This window comes from Panicum hallii, chromosome 3 (assembly GCF_002211085.1).
Source record: "Panicum hallii strain FIL2 chromosome 3, PHallii_v3.1, whole genome shotgun sequence".
NCBI lineage: Eukaryota > Viridiplantae > Streptophyta > Magnoliopsida > Poales > Poaceae > Panicum > Panicum hallii.
The window spans coordinates 32,317,038-32,334,916 of NC_038044.1; positions in this window are offsets into that span (position 1 = coordinate 32,317,038).

A 17,879-nucleotide genomic window follows, 5' to 3' on the forward strand; every position below is an offset into this window, starting at 1 on the left:
TACCAGGAAGTGCAAGAGTGAGAAGGGAGGCCACATTGCGGTTGGGGGCAGCTACTTAGGCCCGGCGGTGGAGGAGCAGAAGGTCGCCGTGGCCAGTGGTGCTGGCAGCCCGCGGCAAGAAGAAGGCGAGGTGGCGCGCGAGGAAGGAAACAACGGGGAGGAGGTAAAGCGGTGGAGAACCCTCAGGCAACGCGTGGCTCGGGTAGCAGCTGGAGGTGGGCACTGCGCCGGCGGTGAGCGGCCGGAGCAGAGGCGAAGCAGAGAGGCAGGCGGCGTGCCAGAGGAAGGAGAAGGCACACAGGAGTCAGAAGGACTCGTTTGCAATTCCCAAAAAGTCCAGGGACCCCTCTGTAAACTCAAATTTCTCACTGATACAAAATCCTAATGAGAAAAATGTCCAAAGCAAAGTTGTAGAGAATTTTAAATCCTACAAGAATGCTTTAGGGTTCAAGTTCAAAATCTCAAAGGATACAGTTTTATTTTAAACTTTAGGGCACAACTCAAATTATAAACTTTGTTCTGTAATTCAAACAAAATGCCTTAATGTTTAGGGTCTTTTTGCAAAATTTCCTGCAGTAATCATTACTACTCTTTTTACATTTTAGCCCTTAAGTAAATTTGGGTTTTACTTTTATCTTTTCACCATTTCACATGTAAATCCCTTGTATTTGTGTTAATTATACATAGGTCCTTAGTTTTATACCAAGTCTATTTCTCTTAGATTTTTAACTTCATATTTGCACTTTGTTTTGCTATAGTCAATTTAATTTGACATTTACAAGTATTTTTCACACAGTTGCACACAGGAACTTATAAATTCAAAATTTACAAATATACCCCTAGTGCTTTATACAACTCATACAACTCACTAAAAACTAGTGTCTAGATTTCTAATTACATGAATGTTACATAGAACCAGAGTAAGTAGTGTTCACCGGAATAAAGTGGGCAACCTTCGTCAACCGATCCACTACTACCCTTATGGAATTGTACCCTTTATGAGTACGAGGCAATCCCAAAATGAAGTCCATAGTGATCTCCTCCCATTTCCACTCTGAAATCTTCAATGGCTGCAATAGACCTGCTGGTCTCTGATGCTCTGCCTTGACACGCTGACAAGTGTCACAGATAGCCACGTACTCCGCAACAAACGCTTCATTCCATACCACCAGAATCGTTCCTTGAGGTCATAATACATCTTCGTGCTGCTCGGATGAATGGAATATGCTGTATCATGAGCGTCACTCAAGATCAGCTTCCTGAGATCCTTTACATCTAGCACACATATCCGGCCCTTGTACCACAAGGTACCCTGATCATCCTCTCTGAAATGAGGTGCTTTGCCAATCTTGAGCAGTTCACGGATTCCTGTAGCTTCTCATCTTCCTTCTGATGCTGCCTGATCTCTGCCTCTAGAGTGGGTTCTGCCTCGAATGATGCACTCGAGGTATGATGCAAGAAACCCAGACTCAACTGCTCAAATTCCTCGCATAACTCCTGAGGCATCTGAAAAGCCACGGCCATGTTAACATAGCTCTTCCTGCTCAGAGCATCCGCTACAACATTGGCCTTGCCCGGATGATAGTGAATCTCCAGGTCATAATCCTTGACCAACTCTAGCCATCTTCTCTGCCGCATGTTCAGCTCACTCTGAGTGAAAATGTACTTGAGGCTCTTGTGATCGGTGTAAATATCACACCTCTATCCAAACAAGTAATGCCTCCATATCTTCAGAGCATGCACAACTGCGGCTAACTCCAGATCATGAGTGGGATAATTCAGCTCGTGCCGGCGCAACTACCACGAGGCATAAGCGATCACTCTGCCTTCCTGCATCAGGACGCAACCAAGACCATCCCTCGAAGCATCACAATACACTGTGAACCTCTTGCTCTGGTCTGGCAGAGTAAGGACTGGCGCCGTAGTTAACCTCTTCTTCAGCTCCTCGAAGGCCTTCTGACGCTTATCAGTCCAAGAGAAATCCACACCCTTCTCTAGCAAGGAGGTCAAAGGCCTCGCAATCTTGGAGAAATTCTCAATGAACCTCCGATAATATCCTGCTAAGCCCAGAAAGGAGCGGACTTCCTTCACTGTCTGCGGTACCACCCAATCAAGCACATCCTTCACCTTACCGGGGTCCACAGCAATGCCTCCCTTGGAGATGACATGACCGAGGAATGGAACCTTGTCAATCCAGAATTCGCACTTGCTAAGCTTGGCATACAGCTTGTGCTCTCTGAGCCTCTGCAACACAAGCCTCAGATGCTTCTCATGCTCTGCCTCTGACTTGGAATATACCAAGATATTATCAATGAATATCACCACAAAGGTGTCCAGATAATCCATGAAAACCTTGTTCATCAGATGCATGAAGAAAGCCGGGGCATTGGTCAAGCCAAAGGACATGACCGTATACTCGTATAGCCCATACTTGCAGGTGAATGCTGTGACACTCAGGTAATTAGTCTGGTCACATCCTAAACTTTAGTGTAATGTTATATGCAAAATGTGGTAAAAGTGTGTTTAAAAATTAAAGTACTAAGGGAAAAGGGTTACTTATATAATTATATTTAAATTAGGGTCCTTTTGTGCTAAATGGGTAAACATGGAGGGTAGAAATCAAATGTATGAGGGTTATTTTGCAAAAATCAAAAAAACTTGCATTTAAATCGCAAAAGTAAGTGAAACTACCCTTTGGATATAAATGTGGTGTAATTTTAAAATAGGATTTATGCAAAGTTTAGAAATCTTGTTAAATTTCAAATTAATTGCAAATCTTTAGCTCTTCTGTGGATAAACCTTAAAGCAAAGTTGTACATTTTGAAAAACCATACACTTTTGCTTTTGGGCCCATCTCCATTTGAATACTCGTTGGAAAGTTATCTATACATTACAGTAGGGTCCCTGGCGTTTCTGCTTTTTGCACCTAAGTCCTCCATCATCTTCCTCGAGTCCCCGATCTCCTCTGCCTCCGCGCGCGCACGTGACCCGCTGCCGCCGGCCACTTCCCGAGCCCCTGTCGCTCTGCGTCACCCTTCCACGCGTCGCCCCACCCTCCTCCCACCGCCGCGCCGCCTCCGCTGTCCTCCCCTCGCCGTGCTTGTGACAGTTCATGTACCTGTAAACTAGGCATATAATTTGTTAGTGTGAAGTATGTGTTTGTTAGTGTAAAGCTTGAGTATGTTTGTGTGAAGCTTTTGAAAATTTAAAGTGCAAGTAAAAAGGGTATTTTTGTAATTACAGAAAAACCTAGGGTTGTTTTTGCAAAATGTAATTGGATAGGAGGTAACTTCAAAATAAGTGAAGGGTGGTTTTGCAAACATGTTTTTCTTACTTTATGTCCTGTAAAAATATATATTTATTCAAAAGTTTCATTTGAAATGTATGTGTTGAATTGTGTAAAAATTTGGGGTAAAGTTGTGAAACGGTGTTTATGTAATTTTACAAAAGTAACTTTCAAAGTTACTCAGGACTAAAGTGTAAAAGGTGCAAGTCATCATGACATGTCTATCCAATCATTATGACGTGTCTATCCCGTCATCATGACGTGTCATAAATGCTTGCATTTAGGTCCTGAATTTTATAAAGTTACACTCTTTAGGACAAAAGTAATTCAAATCCAACTTTTGTTCAAAAATTCATGTGTAAAGATATAAGTTTTGAGTTTTTGAACTTGAGCCCTAAAGCAATGTTGTAGAGTTTGAAAAACTCTCCAACTTTCATTTTGGGCATTTCTTCATTAGGGTTTTAGATGGATGGGAAATTTTACTTTACCAAGAGGTCCCTATAATTTTCTAAATTTACGCACAAGTCCTTGGGGGAATTCCATTCCTTCTTTTCCTCTGTTTCCCTTCTTCTCCCTCTGTCTGCCTTTTGTTTTCCCTGGCGTCTCCTTTCTTTCTTTTCCACCAAGCGGCGCTCCTTTTCCCTGCCTCCCTCTCTCTCTCCTTCGCCGGCCCAAGCAAGCAGCAGGGCGAGCCCAAGGCGACGGCAGGCGCGCATGCGCGAGCGGTTGGTGGCGCTGGTGCGCGGGCGAGCGGGCGGCTGCGGCTTGGCGCGGGCGGGGCGGCTGGCGGACGCTGGCGCGCGGCGCGCGGAAGCCGGCGGCGCGGTGCGGGCGCGGGCGCTGGCGCCGGGCGTTGGTGCGGAGCGGGCGGGTGCGGCTCCAGGCGGCCGGGCAAGCGGGCGGGAGCTAGCAGCTCAGGGCGGATCCAGGCGGCACGCAGGCACGGGGGCGAGCGAGCGCGGCGCCAGGCGGCAGCACGGGGACTGGCAGGCGCGTGAGCCGAGCGAGAACAGACGCGGGCAGCACTGGAGCGCGGCGCGAACGGACCAAAGGCGCAGCGCAGGCGACAGCGTGAGTGGCACACGGGCGGTGCATGCAGGGGCCGTGCGCCAGGAGAGGTAGCCGTGCAGGACGACGATGTGCAGGCGTGCGTGTGCGGATGCGGGACTGGTGGCGCGTAGTGGAACGGTCTACGCGAGCTTGAGCGCGGAGCTCGCGGTGCTGGAACGCGCGGGCACACGTATGCGGAGGTGTCGGCGAGGCTGTCGATGATGGCGAAGGAGCTGAGCTCAGGGCTCGCGGTGCCGCGGCGCGGCGACTCGGCGCGGACCCGCATGGGGAAAGCAATGGAGCCGCGCATGGAGGACGTCGAAGACCGTTGAGGAGAAAGCCGCAGATGAAGTCAGGCGTCACTGCGAACTGCTCGTGAAGAACGGAGGTGGCCTGGCGCAGACGGCGGCGGAAGGCGCGGCCCTGGTGCGGGCAGGCCTCGGTCCTCGCGGAGGCGGAAGGAGCAGCTACGCAGCGGTAAGGCGGTCAGGGCAGAAGCAACGAAGCGCGGGTTCGACGCGCAACACAAGACCGGCGGCGGTGGTAGATCGGTCCTGATGGTGTCGCAGCAGGTGGAATGGACGGCGGAGTTGCAGGACCCGGAGGTCCGAGCGGAACTGGACCGGCGTGTCCGCGAGTACGAGCAGTAGTGTTCTGCCAGTGGCTGGCTCGGCTCGATTCCGCAGGCGCGTGCGTATGCAAGGCAACTGACCACGCGCATGCAGGCTGGGGGTCATTGATGCAGGAGCAGGGTAGAAGCGGCGCACCGGAGATGCAACCAAGCACGGCGGTCCTGTCGGAGGCTACGCGGGTGTGCCGACCGTGTTTTTGCAGCACACGCGCGTGAGCAGTGGAGGTTTAGTCCGCGAACAGGAGGACCTTGAGGTTCGCGGAGGAGTTGGCATAGCGAACCAATCCGGCTCCATCATCTTGTCCTTTGGTCCATGACATCCAGCAGCTCCTATCTCTCGTCAATCATCCAAGCAAGACCACAACACCTCAAGAAAGCTCATGAACCCTCTTATCGAGCCTCTTCGGATCCCTTCGCTGAAACATCATCACCGTGGCAAAGCCGACTATCGTCGCCACGGATCAGCGTAAGTAATACCTCTCCGATTATCCTCCACCCACTACAAATCCCTTGGCAAGCTTCTTCGTCATCCACAGAACCTCGCCACCATCGCGTACTTCTCACCGCCGATCCTATTCACCGTGGGAATTCACTTTTCACCATTCTCCTTCACAACCAAGGTTACCCTAAGGTTTGCCCTGATCCACTAAATCTTTCTACTGCCGGCGACCCTTTGCCGGAACATCGTCGTTATCTTTTTGTTCTTTGTTTTCCCCGACCAGGGACTTAATTGCTTCGATTTAGAAAGTTCTAGGGTGTTCTTTGTAAAATGTCCAAAACCTTCTTTATTTTAAATCAGTGAACTTCTACATTTCATAGAAATTCGTAAGAAGTTCTTAAAAATGCAAAATCGGTTTTGTTTGAATTCTTAGGTCAAAATCTACAAGTTTTATGTTGTGATCTTGAGTTGAAAGTCGTTGATTTGTGGTCTAGGTTAACTATTAGGGAATGAATGCTTTATTGTACCTTATATTGTATGCTTGTGTTATAGCTGAAAAGTAAGTCATAGGATATATGTCTTAAATAGAGATGTGTGATATCTAATTAATCTTTTCACACGAGTGCTCATATCCCTGCCATCAAGGCATTATCCTCGTCTTGATTGCAGTTTCCTTAAGGTCCTTTTCATATAAAGATCCTTGTTAGTTAATTTGTATCTGCTGCTTAACCAATACATCTCGGCAGCTATGCTTCAGCGTCGGCTATCAGCTCAGCCGCTAAGCATCCGTTTCCATTGAGTCTATGATGTTTCTGTGTAACAGCTGTCAGCCGATGCATTCCTTTTGATATGCTTCTACCATCGGCTGGTTAGCCGATACGATTGTTATCTTTCTAATATCGGCTACTGCCGATACAATTCTTTTGTTCTGTCCTACATCGGCTGCACATAGTCGATGTATCGGAGATGCACACACGATCTTATAGTTCTTGCTATCGGCTGATCCAAGCCGATTCTAGTTGTTTTCCATATCGGTCAAATATGGCCGATCAATCCTTAGTTTTCCTATCCTTGTCCGCACACTTCTATCAGCCGATTTATCGACTGAGAGATCGACTATATATCTATCAGTCACATACCCTTAACCCCACTCCAATCGGCTACACATCTGTAGAACATGTCCCATCAGCACAAACCCATCAGCCTAGACCGAGTGAAGTGTTCTGTCCACCTAGTTCTTGTAACAGGTCTAACTTAGATAACCCCATCGGCTGTACATCACTCAATTGTTGTGCTGACGTAATCGAGCCGATGCAACCGCACTTAGTTACCTAGGATAACACCTAAGCACATCAATCGGCTAAACCTGATGCATCCTCATTGGTTAAGACCAAGACCAATACACCAACCAATTAGATAGGCCAGAAACATGCTGATAATCCAATCGGCAAGATCCTTCCTTTTTCTATACTTGAAGTACTGTACCTTCAACGTTCCTACCCATATCAGCTGATTTGACCCCAGGTGAACTCAAATCGGCTAACCTCTTCTGCTTATATACAGAGACTGTTTCTGCCAATTTCTCCTTCAAATGGAAATCAGCCGATTTCCTAAGGCAAAGTAGATAGCTCCCTCCTTTGCCAATTCTATCGGCTAAACCCCTGTTGTTCCAATCGGTCTGTTGTAATCTTCAACAAATAGCCGATTCTAATTAGTTATCCACCTATGTTGTTCCAATCGGTCTGTTGTAATCTTCAACAAATAGCCGATTCTAATTAGTTATCCACCTAAAGCTCTATCTAAGTTTAGTTTTAGATCTTTTTGGTTGTTATGTGAGTAGTATGTTAAATGAGTGCTGAATTGCAACTGTATTGTGAAGTAAGTTAGTTTTATGTGCACACTTTGAATGAAATGTTGCATTGCATGTAGATACGACTACTTCCGCAAACGGTGCCTACAAGATCTTCCAGGAATCTGTGAAGGACTTTGCTGAGGACCAAAGGAACATCACCAAGGGATTAACTGAAGCCCCGAACCAAAGTTCGGAAGATATTGACCTTTCTAACTTCAGCCCCACCAGTAAAGGCAAGCCCCGATGCACATCCCAGTATTTCAAATTACTACAATTTCATTATTATGATATATATCTTGCATTATGTTTAGGAGTTGAGATGAAACCCTAGTTGCATAAGATCTTAGGAATCCAATGTATTGTACCCAAGTCCTTATCGCTTAGATGCTCTGCTAAATAGGACCGGTAAAAGTCGGGTGATTTCCTGTCACTCGCGCGATATAGGAGTTGCTTGTTTACAATTCTGCAATCACTATAAGGATAATGGACAGGGTCATGTGCTGTATCATGACCTGAAGATTACCCTGTCTGTTTTGATAAAAGTTTTAAGGTCGAAATGTGTGGTAGTGGTGGCTAAGCGTTTGAAAGTACTAACCACATACCGCGAAATATGATAAGCGGTAAGCCTAGTAACCAATCGGCCCGGCAAGTGGACATACCTTCCACCACTCGTAATTTGGTTCTTCCCACGCACCGATGTGCAGGAGTACGTTCTGCATGGCAGACAGGAATACGGGTTTTGTAGTCGCGCTACAGACGTATGTCCTGCACAATTGGTGTGCGTACGGTCCTACAGTCGCTTGTGGTGGACCTGATCCATGACCCGGAATGAAAGGCGAACGGTTGCTTTGGAACGATCTTTGGATGTTCCAAGCGTGTGTGTTAGGTTTACCTTGTCAAGGTTAAATTCGATTCAGAATCGTCCGCTTCTCACGAGGATTGAGACTGCTTATTCCTTCTGCCACATCGAGTAAAAAGTGTAATTGTTGATGGAATAATCTTGATGGATGTTAATCTATATCTTGCTTATTTAGTATAGGTGCTTACCTAGAATGGCTAAGCAAGCTAGAATCTGAAAGCTAAAACTTGGAAGTAGGTTATACTCAGAACCTTTACAATGCCTTCATGAGTCTAGTTACGGGCTAAAGTATACCCAATCCTGGGTAAGTCTTGCTGAGTATTAGTATACTCAGCCTTGCTAGTGTTATGTTTTTCAGGTAAAGCCTTTGAAGACCCTACTCTTCCCCTGTTTTGGCCCTGTGCTCTTCCAGATGGTTGGTCCGTGGAATGGGATCCGTTCCCGGCCAACATTGGTGATATCAAGTGATGTCGTGCCCGGGCTTAGCATGACATCCGTCTTGACGACGTGCTATAGATCATCGTGTATGTTTTCCGCTACCAAAAACCATAACTTTAACAGTTGGTAATAATTTCTCTAGATTTGAAACTTCGTACTACTTTTAGAAACTCTTGTAATGTAATTCCCTGTGATGTAAAATATGATGGTGACTGTATCTCTGGACTCACCTTCGTGTGAGGTAACCTTATTGATCCTGTATTCGGTGGTTTATCGGGACGTTACCCGACAGGCCAAGGGATTATAACGTTTGAAGCACGTAGGAGCCATTAGGAATGGACTCACGTACTTGAGCCGGTATAATTCAGATTGGTTCTGCCACAACGCCACATCGGGCCGTCGGAGCCGAGCGGCTGCCACGCATCAGAGGGCACGCCGGTGCCGCTCGCCGTCCTTGGCTCGGCCCGTGACTGCCTCTCCCTCTTCCCCTCTCTTCTACAGGCTGAGCCCTTCTATAAAACCGACCAGCACCCTTTCTCCGGCTGCTTTTCCCTCTTCTTCCTCCTCGCGACACCGAGCCGCCGCCACACTTCCTCGCCGGAATTCCCCTCGACCATGCCACCCCGCCCAAATCCCCACGGCCCATCGCTTCCCCACCTTCTCCACTGGCAACCCGACCTGATCCGGTCCAGCCCCCGGCCTTGCTTCGCCGGAATTGCTCCCACCCCGAGCCACCTCTCAACCGGAGCCGCCCGAGCTCGACCTCACCATCGACAGCCCCTTCCGCTTGACCTCCAGCTCATCCAGGTACTCAGGTCGACCCCCCGCAGCTCACTAATGCTCATGCGCGCCTTGCTTGCTCATGTTCACCGGTCCTTCGCCGGGAACGCCGGGGACCCGACACGGCCGCCGCACCTTCCCGTCGCCGGCCATGTTCCACTGTCACCCGTCGAGCACCTTCCCGCCCAAACAGCTCCCTAGGACCCGTAGATCCTGCCCAGTCAGCCCCTCCCCGCCGGTAACCTCGCCGCCGGCGAGAACGCGCCGGGGCCGATCGGCCGGCCGCCGTCGGGGCCTAGCAGGGGTATATGTGCAAGTCCATCTTTTGTTCTAGGGACCCAAGCGCAAAATACCGAGGACCCCCCCTAAATGGTTTGTTATTTCATGTGAATGATGCTGCTGCGTTGTAAAAATTGTAGAAAACTGTAGAAAAATCCAAAAATTGTCAAACTGATTTTGTTGTAAACTAGATTTCAAACCCTACAACTTTTATTAATGAAGTTTAGTTTGAAACTAAATACTTTTGAATCTATTTTAAACTTAAGGTTAAAAGGTATATTGTGTATAACTTCTACATATTAGCTTTGTTTCTTATGATTTTTGGTATGTAACTTCTATAGGCCATGTGTGAGCTTGTGTAAAAGTTTCAAACTTAATATTGTTTTGTAGTTTAAATTCTTTTGATTTTGGGTAATTCAAATTCGAGATGATTTGAAATTAACTAAGCATGTTCCTTAGGCTTAATTAGTTAGATCTTTTTGTCATAATCTAATGTGTTAATAATTAGTCTATAATTAAATTTTCAAGACTTTTTAATTCTATTTACCTAAGTTTTGAATTTAAACTTGAAATTTGAATTCAAATTCAAATATCTTAGTTCCTGTTTTCAGTAAATCCAATACTATAATCATAACTTAATTATAAATGATAATTCAAGACTAAACCCCCTTGTTTCATGAGTTCATGTATATTAATTATTGGATTGCAACTTTATCGTGAAATAAAGTCTTTAACTCAAGTACCATCTCAATTAAATTATTGCATATCATGTAGAATCAACGACGCTCGACGACGGAGACAACGAATCGGTCTTAGGACAAGACCAAGGGTTTTCTGAAGAACCGATAAACGTCGCCAAGGATCTAACTGAAGTCCCGAACCAAAGTTCGGAAGTCTGACATTTCTGCCCCCACCCCCACTCAAGAAGGCAAGCCCCGATGCATACCCCAGTATTTCAATTTAGTACAATTTCATTATTGTATTATATATCTTGCATTACGTCTAGGAGTTGAAATGAAACCCTAGTTGCATAAGATCTTAGGGATCCAATGTATTGTACCCGAGTCCTTATCGCATAGACGCTCTGCTTAATAGGACCGGTAAAAGACGAGTGATTTTCTGTCACTCGCGCGACATAGGAGTTGAATATTTACTATCTTGCAATCACAATAAGGATCATGGATGGGGTCATGTGCAGTAACATGACCTGGAAGTTTACCCCGTCTGTGTTGATAAAAGTTGATAAGGTCGCAGTGTGTGGTAGTGGCGGCTAAGCGTTTGAAAGTACTAGCCACATGCCGCGAAATATGGTAAAGCGGTAAGCCTAGTACCTGAATGGCCTGGCAAATGGACATGTCTCGACCACTCGATGTTTATTTTATGTTTGCACGCACGTGTTGGAGTACGTTCTGCATGGCAGACAGGAATACGATCATGTAGTCGCGCTACAGACGTATGTCCCACACAATTGGTGTGCGTACGGTCCTGCAGTCGCTTGTGGTGGCCCTGATCCATAACCCGGACTATAAGGGAAACGGTTGCTTTGGAACGATCTTTGGATGTTCCATGCATGTGAGTTAGGTTTACCTTGCAAGGTTTGAAACTTGATTCAGAATCGTCCGTCTCTCACGGAAATTGAGACTGCTTATTCCTTCCGCCACATAGAGTAAGAAGTGTAACTAATGATGGAACAATCTTAATGAATGATAATCTCTACCTTGCTTGTTTAGTGTAGGTGCTAACCTAGAATAGATAATCAACTAGAATATGAAAGCTAAAATTTGAAAGTAGATCATACTCTTTGTTGCTTTTCAGCTGAAAATAAACCCAGAACCCTTGAAATGCCTTCATGAGTCTAGTTATGGGCTAAAGTATACCCAATCCCGGGTAAGCCTTGCTGAGTATTAGAATACTCAGTCTTGCTAGTATCATTTTCAGGTGTAAGCTTCGAGAACCCCGCAGATAGTCCTGCGTGGCCAACTTCTGTTCCACATGGCTGGTCCGTGGAGTGGGATCCGTCCCCGGCTGGCAGTGACCCTCCTGAGTGACACCAGGCCTTGGGCTGAGCATGGTGTCAACCTTTGCGACGTATGTAGTCGCGCGTTTATTTTTCTTTCCGCTATGAGGTTGGATAAGCCGTATAGCTTGTCGGTTTAAACACTGTTTGTATAAGTTTCACTTTAAGTTTGAACAAGGTTTGTAATAATATCCGCATATCTGGAAATTAAAAGTTGATGAGCTATACTGTGATTGTAAACTCGCCTTCGTGCGAGGTAAACCTACTTCGATCCTGTGGAACCGTGGTTGTATCGGGCGGAGACCCGACAGACCAATGGGTTGTTCTGTTTGAAGTGCTTTGAGTTAGTATCGGTTAAATAGCGATGACTAGCGCACTTGAGCCGAAATAATTCAGGCGGTTCTGCCACAGCTGGTATCAGAGCTGTAGGTTTACTCCTACAACTGCAGTAGCTCTTAAAAAGTGTTTTCAGGAGAAAATTTGCCAACAAATGAATTTGCAACGTGCGTTGGATTCGTTAAGGTTGGTGTTAGAACGCAAAGCCCTAGGGATGTATATGGGTAATATCAGGTGGCTATTAATATATATATGTATAGATAGTTCTGACTTGCAGCACTATTTTCCGTCAAAACTTAAATTCATGCACAACTCAACCTTACTTTCTGTAACGACACCTGCGATTGTAAGGTAAGAAGGTAAGAATCCTCAGCTAACTGGGGAGTTAGCCTTCCCGTCGGTGATGCGAACCGAACGCTGTTTCTCAAGCAGTGGCCTACTTGAGATGCTGCCAATATATCAACTTAGGTTGATTATATTGGGAGTATATGGTTCGGCGCAGGGTATGGCGATCGCTGTTCATACCCCTGCAATTTGCGGTACCCCCGTGAATACGTTGTTTCGATGATGTATGTTAACATTGTCTGTACGGCAGTAATGGTACAGATGCTGTTTCTATAGTGAATAGTACTGTTGGGGACGCTTTCATGTCGTGCTGCCATGAAAGGTTCATGATATGTATAAGTGGTTTTCTGCAGGTACACTAACCAAGATTAAGAGGTTAGGATGAATAGGATTTATCGACTAGTTATTAGGGAGTGTCGTATATGTTTTGCCACCGAAATTAACCGCATAAGTCTGAACATATTCGGCAGTTGTTTTTGGTTGTGAGGACGAATAGTACGTGCATGCATAATCCATTGTCGAACAAAAGAATGCAATGTATGTTTAATCCTGCTAAGGATGAATAGTGTGTTGTTTATCTCTAGAATGGGTTGATAGGATTCTCATGGTAGTACTAAGTTGAGTATCTTAAGTACCTTAGGCATCTATCTGATTTCAGTCTTTGCTGTTATCAGAATTGATTATCTCATTCCATTTATCTTGTGATTTCTCAGTAAGGTAAAAAGTCTCACCATTTGCATTCTTGTTGCAGATGGCAGCCCCTCCTAACGTCTTTTGGGATCCGGCCGGGCATTTCCATACAGATGCTTTGCATTGGGAGGGTTTCCCTCATTTGCTTTGGGAATCTTTACGTTCTTTCTTCTATACCGAACCTCCACAGTATGACACAGTGGAGTACCAGGAAGAGGGTGTTCGCCGATGTCGAGTTAGGATGACTATTCCCCAACATCCCTTTCGCTCCCAATGGCAGCCCATTGCAGTTAATGTGGTGGGTCATCGTATAGTCGATACGATTGAGGGAGCAGCTTTGGAAGCTATCTATCTGTTCTGCAACCAGCACCCAAGGGAAGTTGCAGGACAGCCTATTGGATTATTTTCTACCACAGATCCTAACAATCCTGAGTGGAATCTCAGGGTAGTCCCTAAAGGTCATAGGTTGGAGGGCTCGACAGAAGAAGCGCTTCAGGGTACTATGAGGTTTATGAGTGTTCAGCATCACTATCAGCTTCTACTACGTCGCGGTATGGGTCAATTGATCAGTATCGCGCAAGGTCATTTTAGGAATGCTGACCGACAAGTCACCCAAATACAGCAGCTTCAAGCTTCGGTGATCGAAAAGGAAGAAATCATCGCTGCCCGTGAGGAGACCATTCATCACCGAGAAGACCAGATCAATGAGAGTGATGCGATAATCACCCAACGCAACACAATCATTGAGTTTCTCCAAGAGCAGATCCACGACCTCATCCTGGAGGTTGATGATGCCCAAGCCCAGATCAATGAACTCCAACAGCAGCCAGCACCTCCTGCTGCACCAGCTCCTGAAGAGGAGGAAGATCCAGAAGAAATCGAAGGAGTCTCCGGGATCAATTCTAAGCACGGAGATCCTATTATCAGTCCCCATCATTCTTCTTCTGGCAGTCAGTCATCAGTGGGCAACTTTGATGACTTTTAGTTTGGTTTGAATGGGTGACAGTCTAGCTGTAATTAGTGTAGAAAGATGTGACATAGGTAGTGCATAGTGTATTTAGATCCAGAGCCACTTGTTGTGTTATGTGTGGCATGTGTACTTAGGCAATGGTTTGTAGTGGTTAAAGTGCGCTGATGTAAGATGTAAGGATCACCAGTGTTTAAGTAGTAATCTAAATCTTGTGTTTTATTATGTTGCTCGATATCCTTGCATCTGATCTGAGTGGATTGAATGGAGCATATGAATTACATTTCCATTTGATAATTGTATGTCATCTGAAATTGGAGTAAGAATATGGTTGATAATGGATATCTCCTTTATTTCAGATGGTTGGAGCAACTCTTGGAACCTCGGAAGGATTCCGGGCAGATCAGCAACCACCACCGCCACCTCCAAATCTGGCCGAGGTTATGGCCCGACAAACAGAACTCAACCAGCTTGTGCAGGCTCAAATGGGCCACTTCCATCAGCAATCCCGAGGCCGAGACGAACCTCCACCGGCCAGTTATCAAGACTTCCTTAGTACTCAGCCTCCACTGTTCCATAAGGCGGACGAGCCTCTTGACGCTGACGCCTGGCTCCGCACCATCGAGTCCAAGTTTGCCTTATTGCCAGCCCCATGTTCAGATGAGAACAAGGCGCTCTTTGCAGCCCAGCAACTCCGTGGCACAGCTCGCCTATGGTGGGATCATTTTCACGCCATGCAGCCTGCCGATCATGTCGTCACCTGGGACGAGTTTCGGACTGCGTTTCGAGCGCACCACATACCCGAAGGACTCATTGAGCGAAAGCTCAATGAATTTCTGAACTTGACTCAGGGAACCCGCACCATCATGCAATACGCACAAGTCTTCAACCACTTGTGCCAATATGCGGGATACCATGCGGACAATGACGCCCGCAAAAGAGGTCGTTTTCGCCGAGGCCTCAACACCAAACTTAAAGAACGACTGAATTTGGTAAGGGCCAACAATTTTAATGAGCTGGTTAACATGGCCATTACTCAGGAAGATTGCATCTCAGCCCACAGAGCAGAAAAGAAATGGAAGGCACCTACAGGGCCTACAACCACGCAACTGTCAAGGTATCGGTTGGTTCCAAGCACTGCCCCTCGAGCTCCGCCTCGAGGCAATTTGCCTGGCAGATGGGTAGCCAGATCACCCCAACAGGCATGATTTAACCGACCACCAACACCACAGTTTCAGTAGCAACAACAACAAGGTCTGCGGCCGAGTTTTCCGCCCGTCAATCAAGGCAACTATCGTTGTTTTAACTGCGGGAGCCCGTCCCACTTCATTAAGGATTGCCCTCAATCTAGGAAATCTTTCCAAGGACAAACATCCAATCCAACCAGCAAGGGGAAGGGCAAGAGGCAAGTGGTCCAGGTCCGCCAAGGAAGGGTGAACCTCACCACACTCTCCGAACTCCCCGAAGGGACACCAATAATGACGGGTACATTTTCTATCAACCATCACCCAGTAATTGTTCTTTTTGACTCTGGTGCCACCCATAGCTTTGTCAGTGCAAAGTTTGGAACTAAAATAGACTTGGACCTTTATCCTGTTAGTGGGGTATATATGATCACAACTCCTGGCGGTAAAATCTCTTCAAACCAAGTTTGTAGAAGCGTGCCAATTCAAATGGGTAAAAATTTGATGAGGATAGACCTACTCTTACTAGACCTAGAAGGAATGGACATCCTCATAGGTATGAATTGGATGACCCAGCACCATGTGTCTTTAGATATCCCTTCTCGAACTGTGGAGATAGATTCACCTGAGCACGAACCTACCATTCTCTATCTTCCACACCAGAAGTACCTTAATTCTTGCACTTATGCTGCAACAGGGATCAAGTTAAAGGATATTCCTATTGTTTGTGAATATCCAGATATCTTTCCAGACGATTTGCCTGGAATGCCTCCAGATAGAGATATCAAGTTTATCATAAAACTCCAACCTGGTACAACCCCCATTTCTAAGAGATCTTACCGTATGCCTCCTAACGAGTTGGCCGAGTTAAAAATCCAACTCCAAGACCTCTTAGACAAGGGTTTCATTCGTCCAAGTGCATCACCATGGGGTTGTCCAGCCTTATTTGTGAAGAAGAAAGATAATAGCCTAAGGCTATGTGTAGATTATCGTCCTCTCAATGCGGTAACTATCAAAAACAAGTATCCCTTACCCCGCATTGATATTCTCTTTGATCAGCTAGCCGGAGCTAAAGTATTTTCCAAAATTGATCTTCATTCCGGCTATCATCAAATTAAGATCCAGCCCAGTGACATTCCAAAAACGGCTTTCTCCACCCGATATGGTCTATATGAATACCTAGTCATGTCATTTGGTCTCACCAATGCTCCAACATATTTCATGTATCTCATAAACTCCGTTTTCATGCAAGAACTCGACAAATTTGTTGTGGTCTTTATTGATGACATCCTGATCTATTCCAAAAACTCAGAAGATCATGCCAAACATCTTCATGTTATTCTTCAGCGATTAAGAGACCACCATTTATACGCCAAATTCTCCAAGTGCGAGTTTTGGTTAGATACTGTGAAATTTCTGGGCCATACCATCTCTGGTGACGGTATATCTGTCGATCCTAGTAAAGTACAAGAAGTGATGGATTGGAAACCTCCTACAACAGTCCATCAGATCCGTAGCTTTCTTGGTCTAGCTGGCTATTATCGCCGCTTTATTCCTGACTTCTCCAGAATAGCCAAACCTATGACCGAACTACTAAAGAAGGGTGTCAAATTCTCTTGGGATCAAAAATGCGAAGACGCATTCCACACTTTCCGAAATCATCTTACTACTGCTCCAGTCTTAGCTCAACCAGACGTGTCAAAACCCTTTGACATCTATTGTGATGCATCAAGAACCGGACTTGGTTGTGTGCTTATGCAAGACAACCGAGTAATTGCATATGCATCACGAGCACTCAGAGTTCATGAGCAGAACTATCCTACCCATGATCTTGAACTCGTAGCTATCATTCATGCCCTAAAGATCTGGAGACATCATCTGATGGGTACGAAGTGTCATATATACACCAATCACAAAAGCCTCAAGTATATCTTTACACAAGCAGATTTGAATATGAGGCAAAGACGCTGGCTAGAACTTATCAAAGATTACGATTTGGAAGTACACTATCATCCAGGCAAAGCCAATGTCATTGCGGATGCACTCAGTCGCAAGGCACATTGCTCTTGCTTGTTTGTAGAAGCTTTCAACGAGGCTCTTTGCTGGGAAATGAGAAAGCTTAATCTAGAAATCATTCCCCAAGGTGACTTAAACCATCTCTCGGTTGTAGCCACACTTAAGGATAGTATTGTTCTAGCTCAACAGCGCAATAAAGGAATCAGAATTATTAAGCAGAACATAACCCAAGAAGAAGGAAAGTATAAATGCTTCCGAGTAGATCCAGAAGGAGTTTTATGGTTCAACGAAAGTATCATTGTACCTAAAGACCATCAGCTCCGTAAACAGATAATGGACGAGGCCCACCTATCCAAATTCTCTATGCACCCTGGCAGTACGAAGATGTACCAGGATCTGAAACAGAATTTTTGGTGGACTCGTATGAAACGAGAAATTGCCAAGTATATCTCAGAATGTGATATCTGCCAAAGAGTCAAAGCCAGTCATCTGAAGACTGCTGGTATCCTTCAACCTCTACCTATTCCCTCTTGGAAGTGGGAGGATATCAGTATGGATTTCATTGTTGGATTACCCAATACTTCTCTGAGACATGACTCAATTTGGGTAATCGTTGATTGGTTAACCAAGAGTGCACATTTCCTTCCTGTGCACACTACATATAATGTTAAAAAGTATGCGAAAATCTACCTAGATCGAATTGTTCGTCT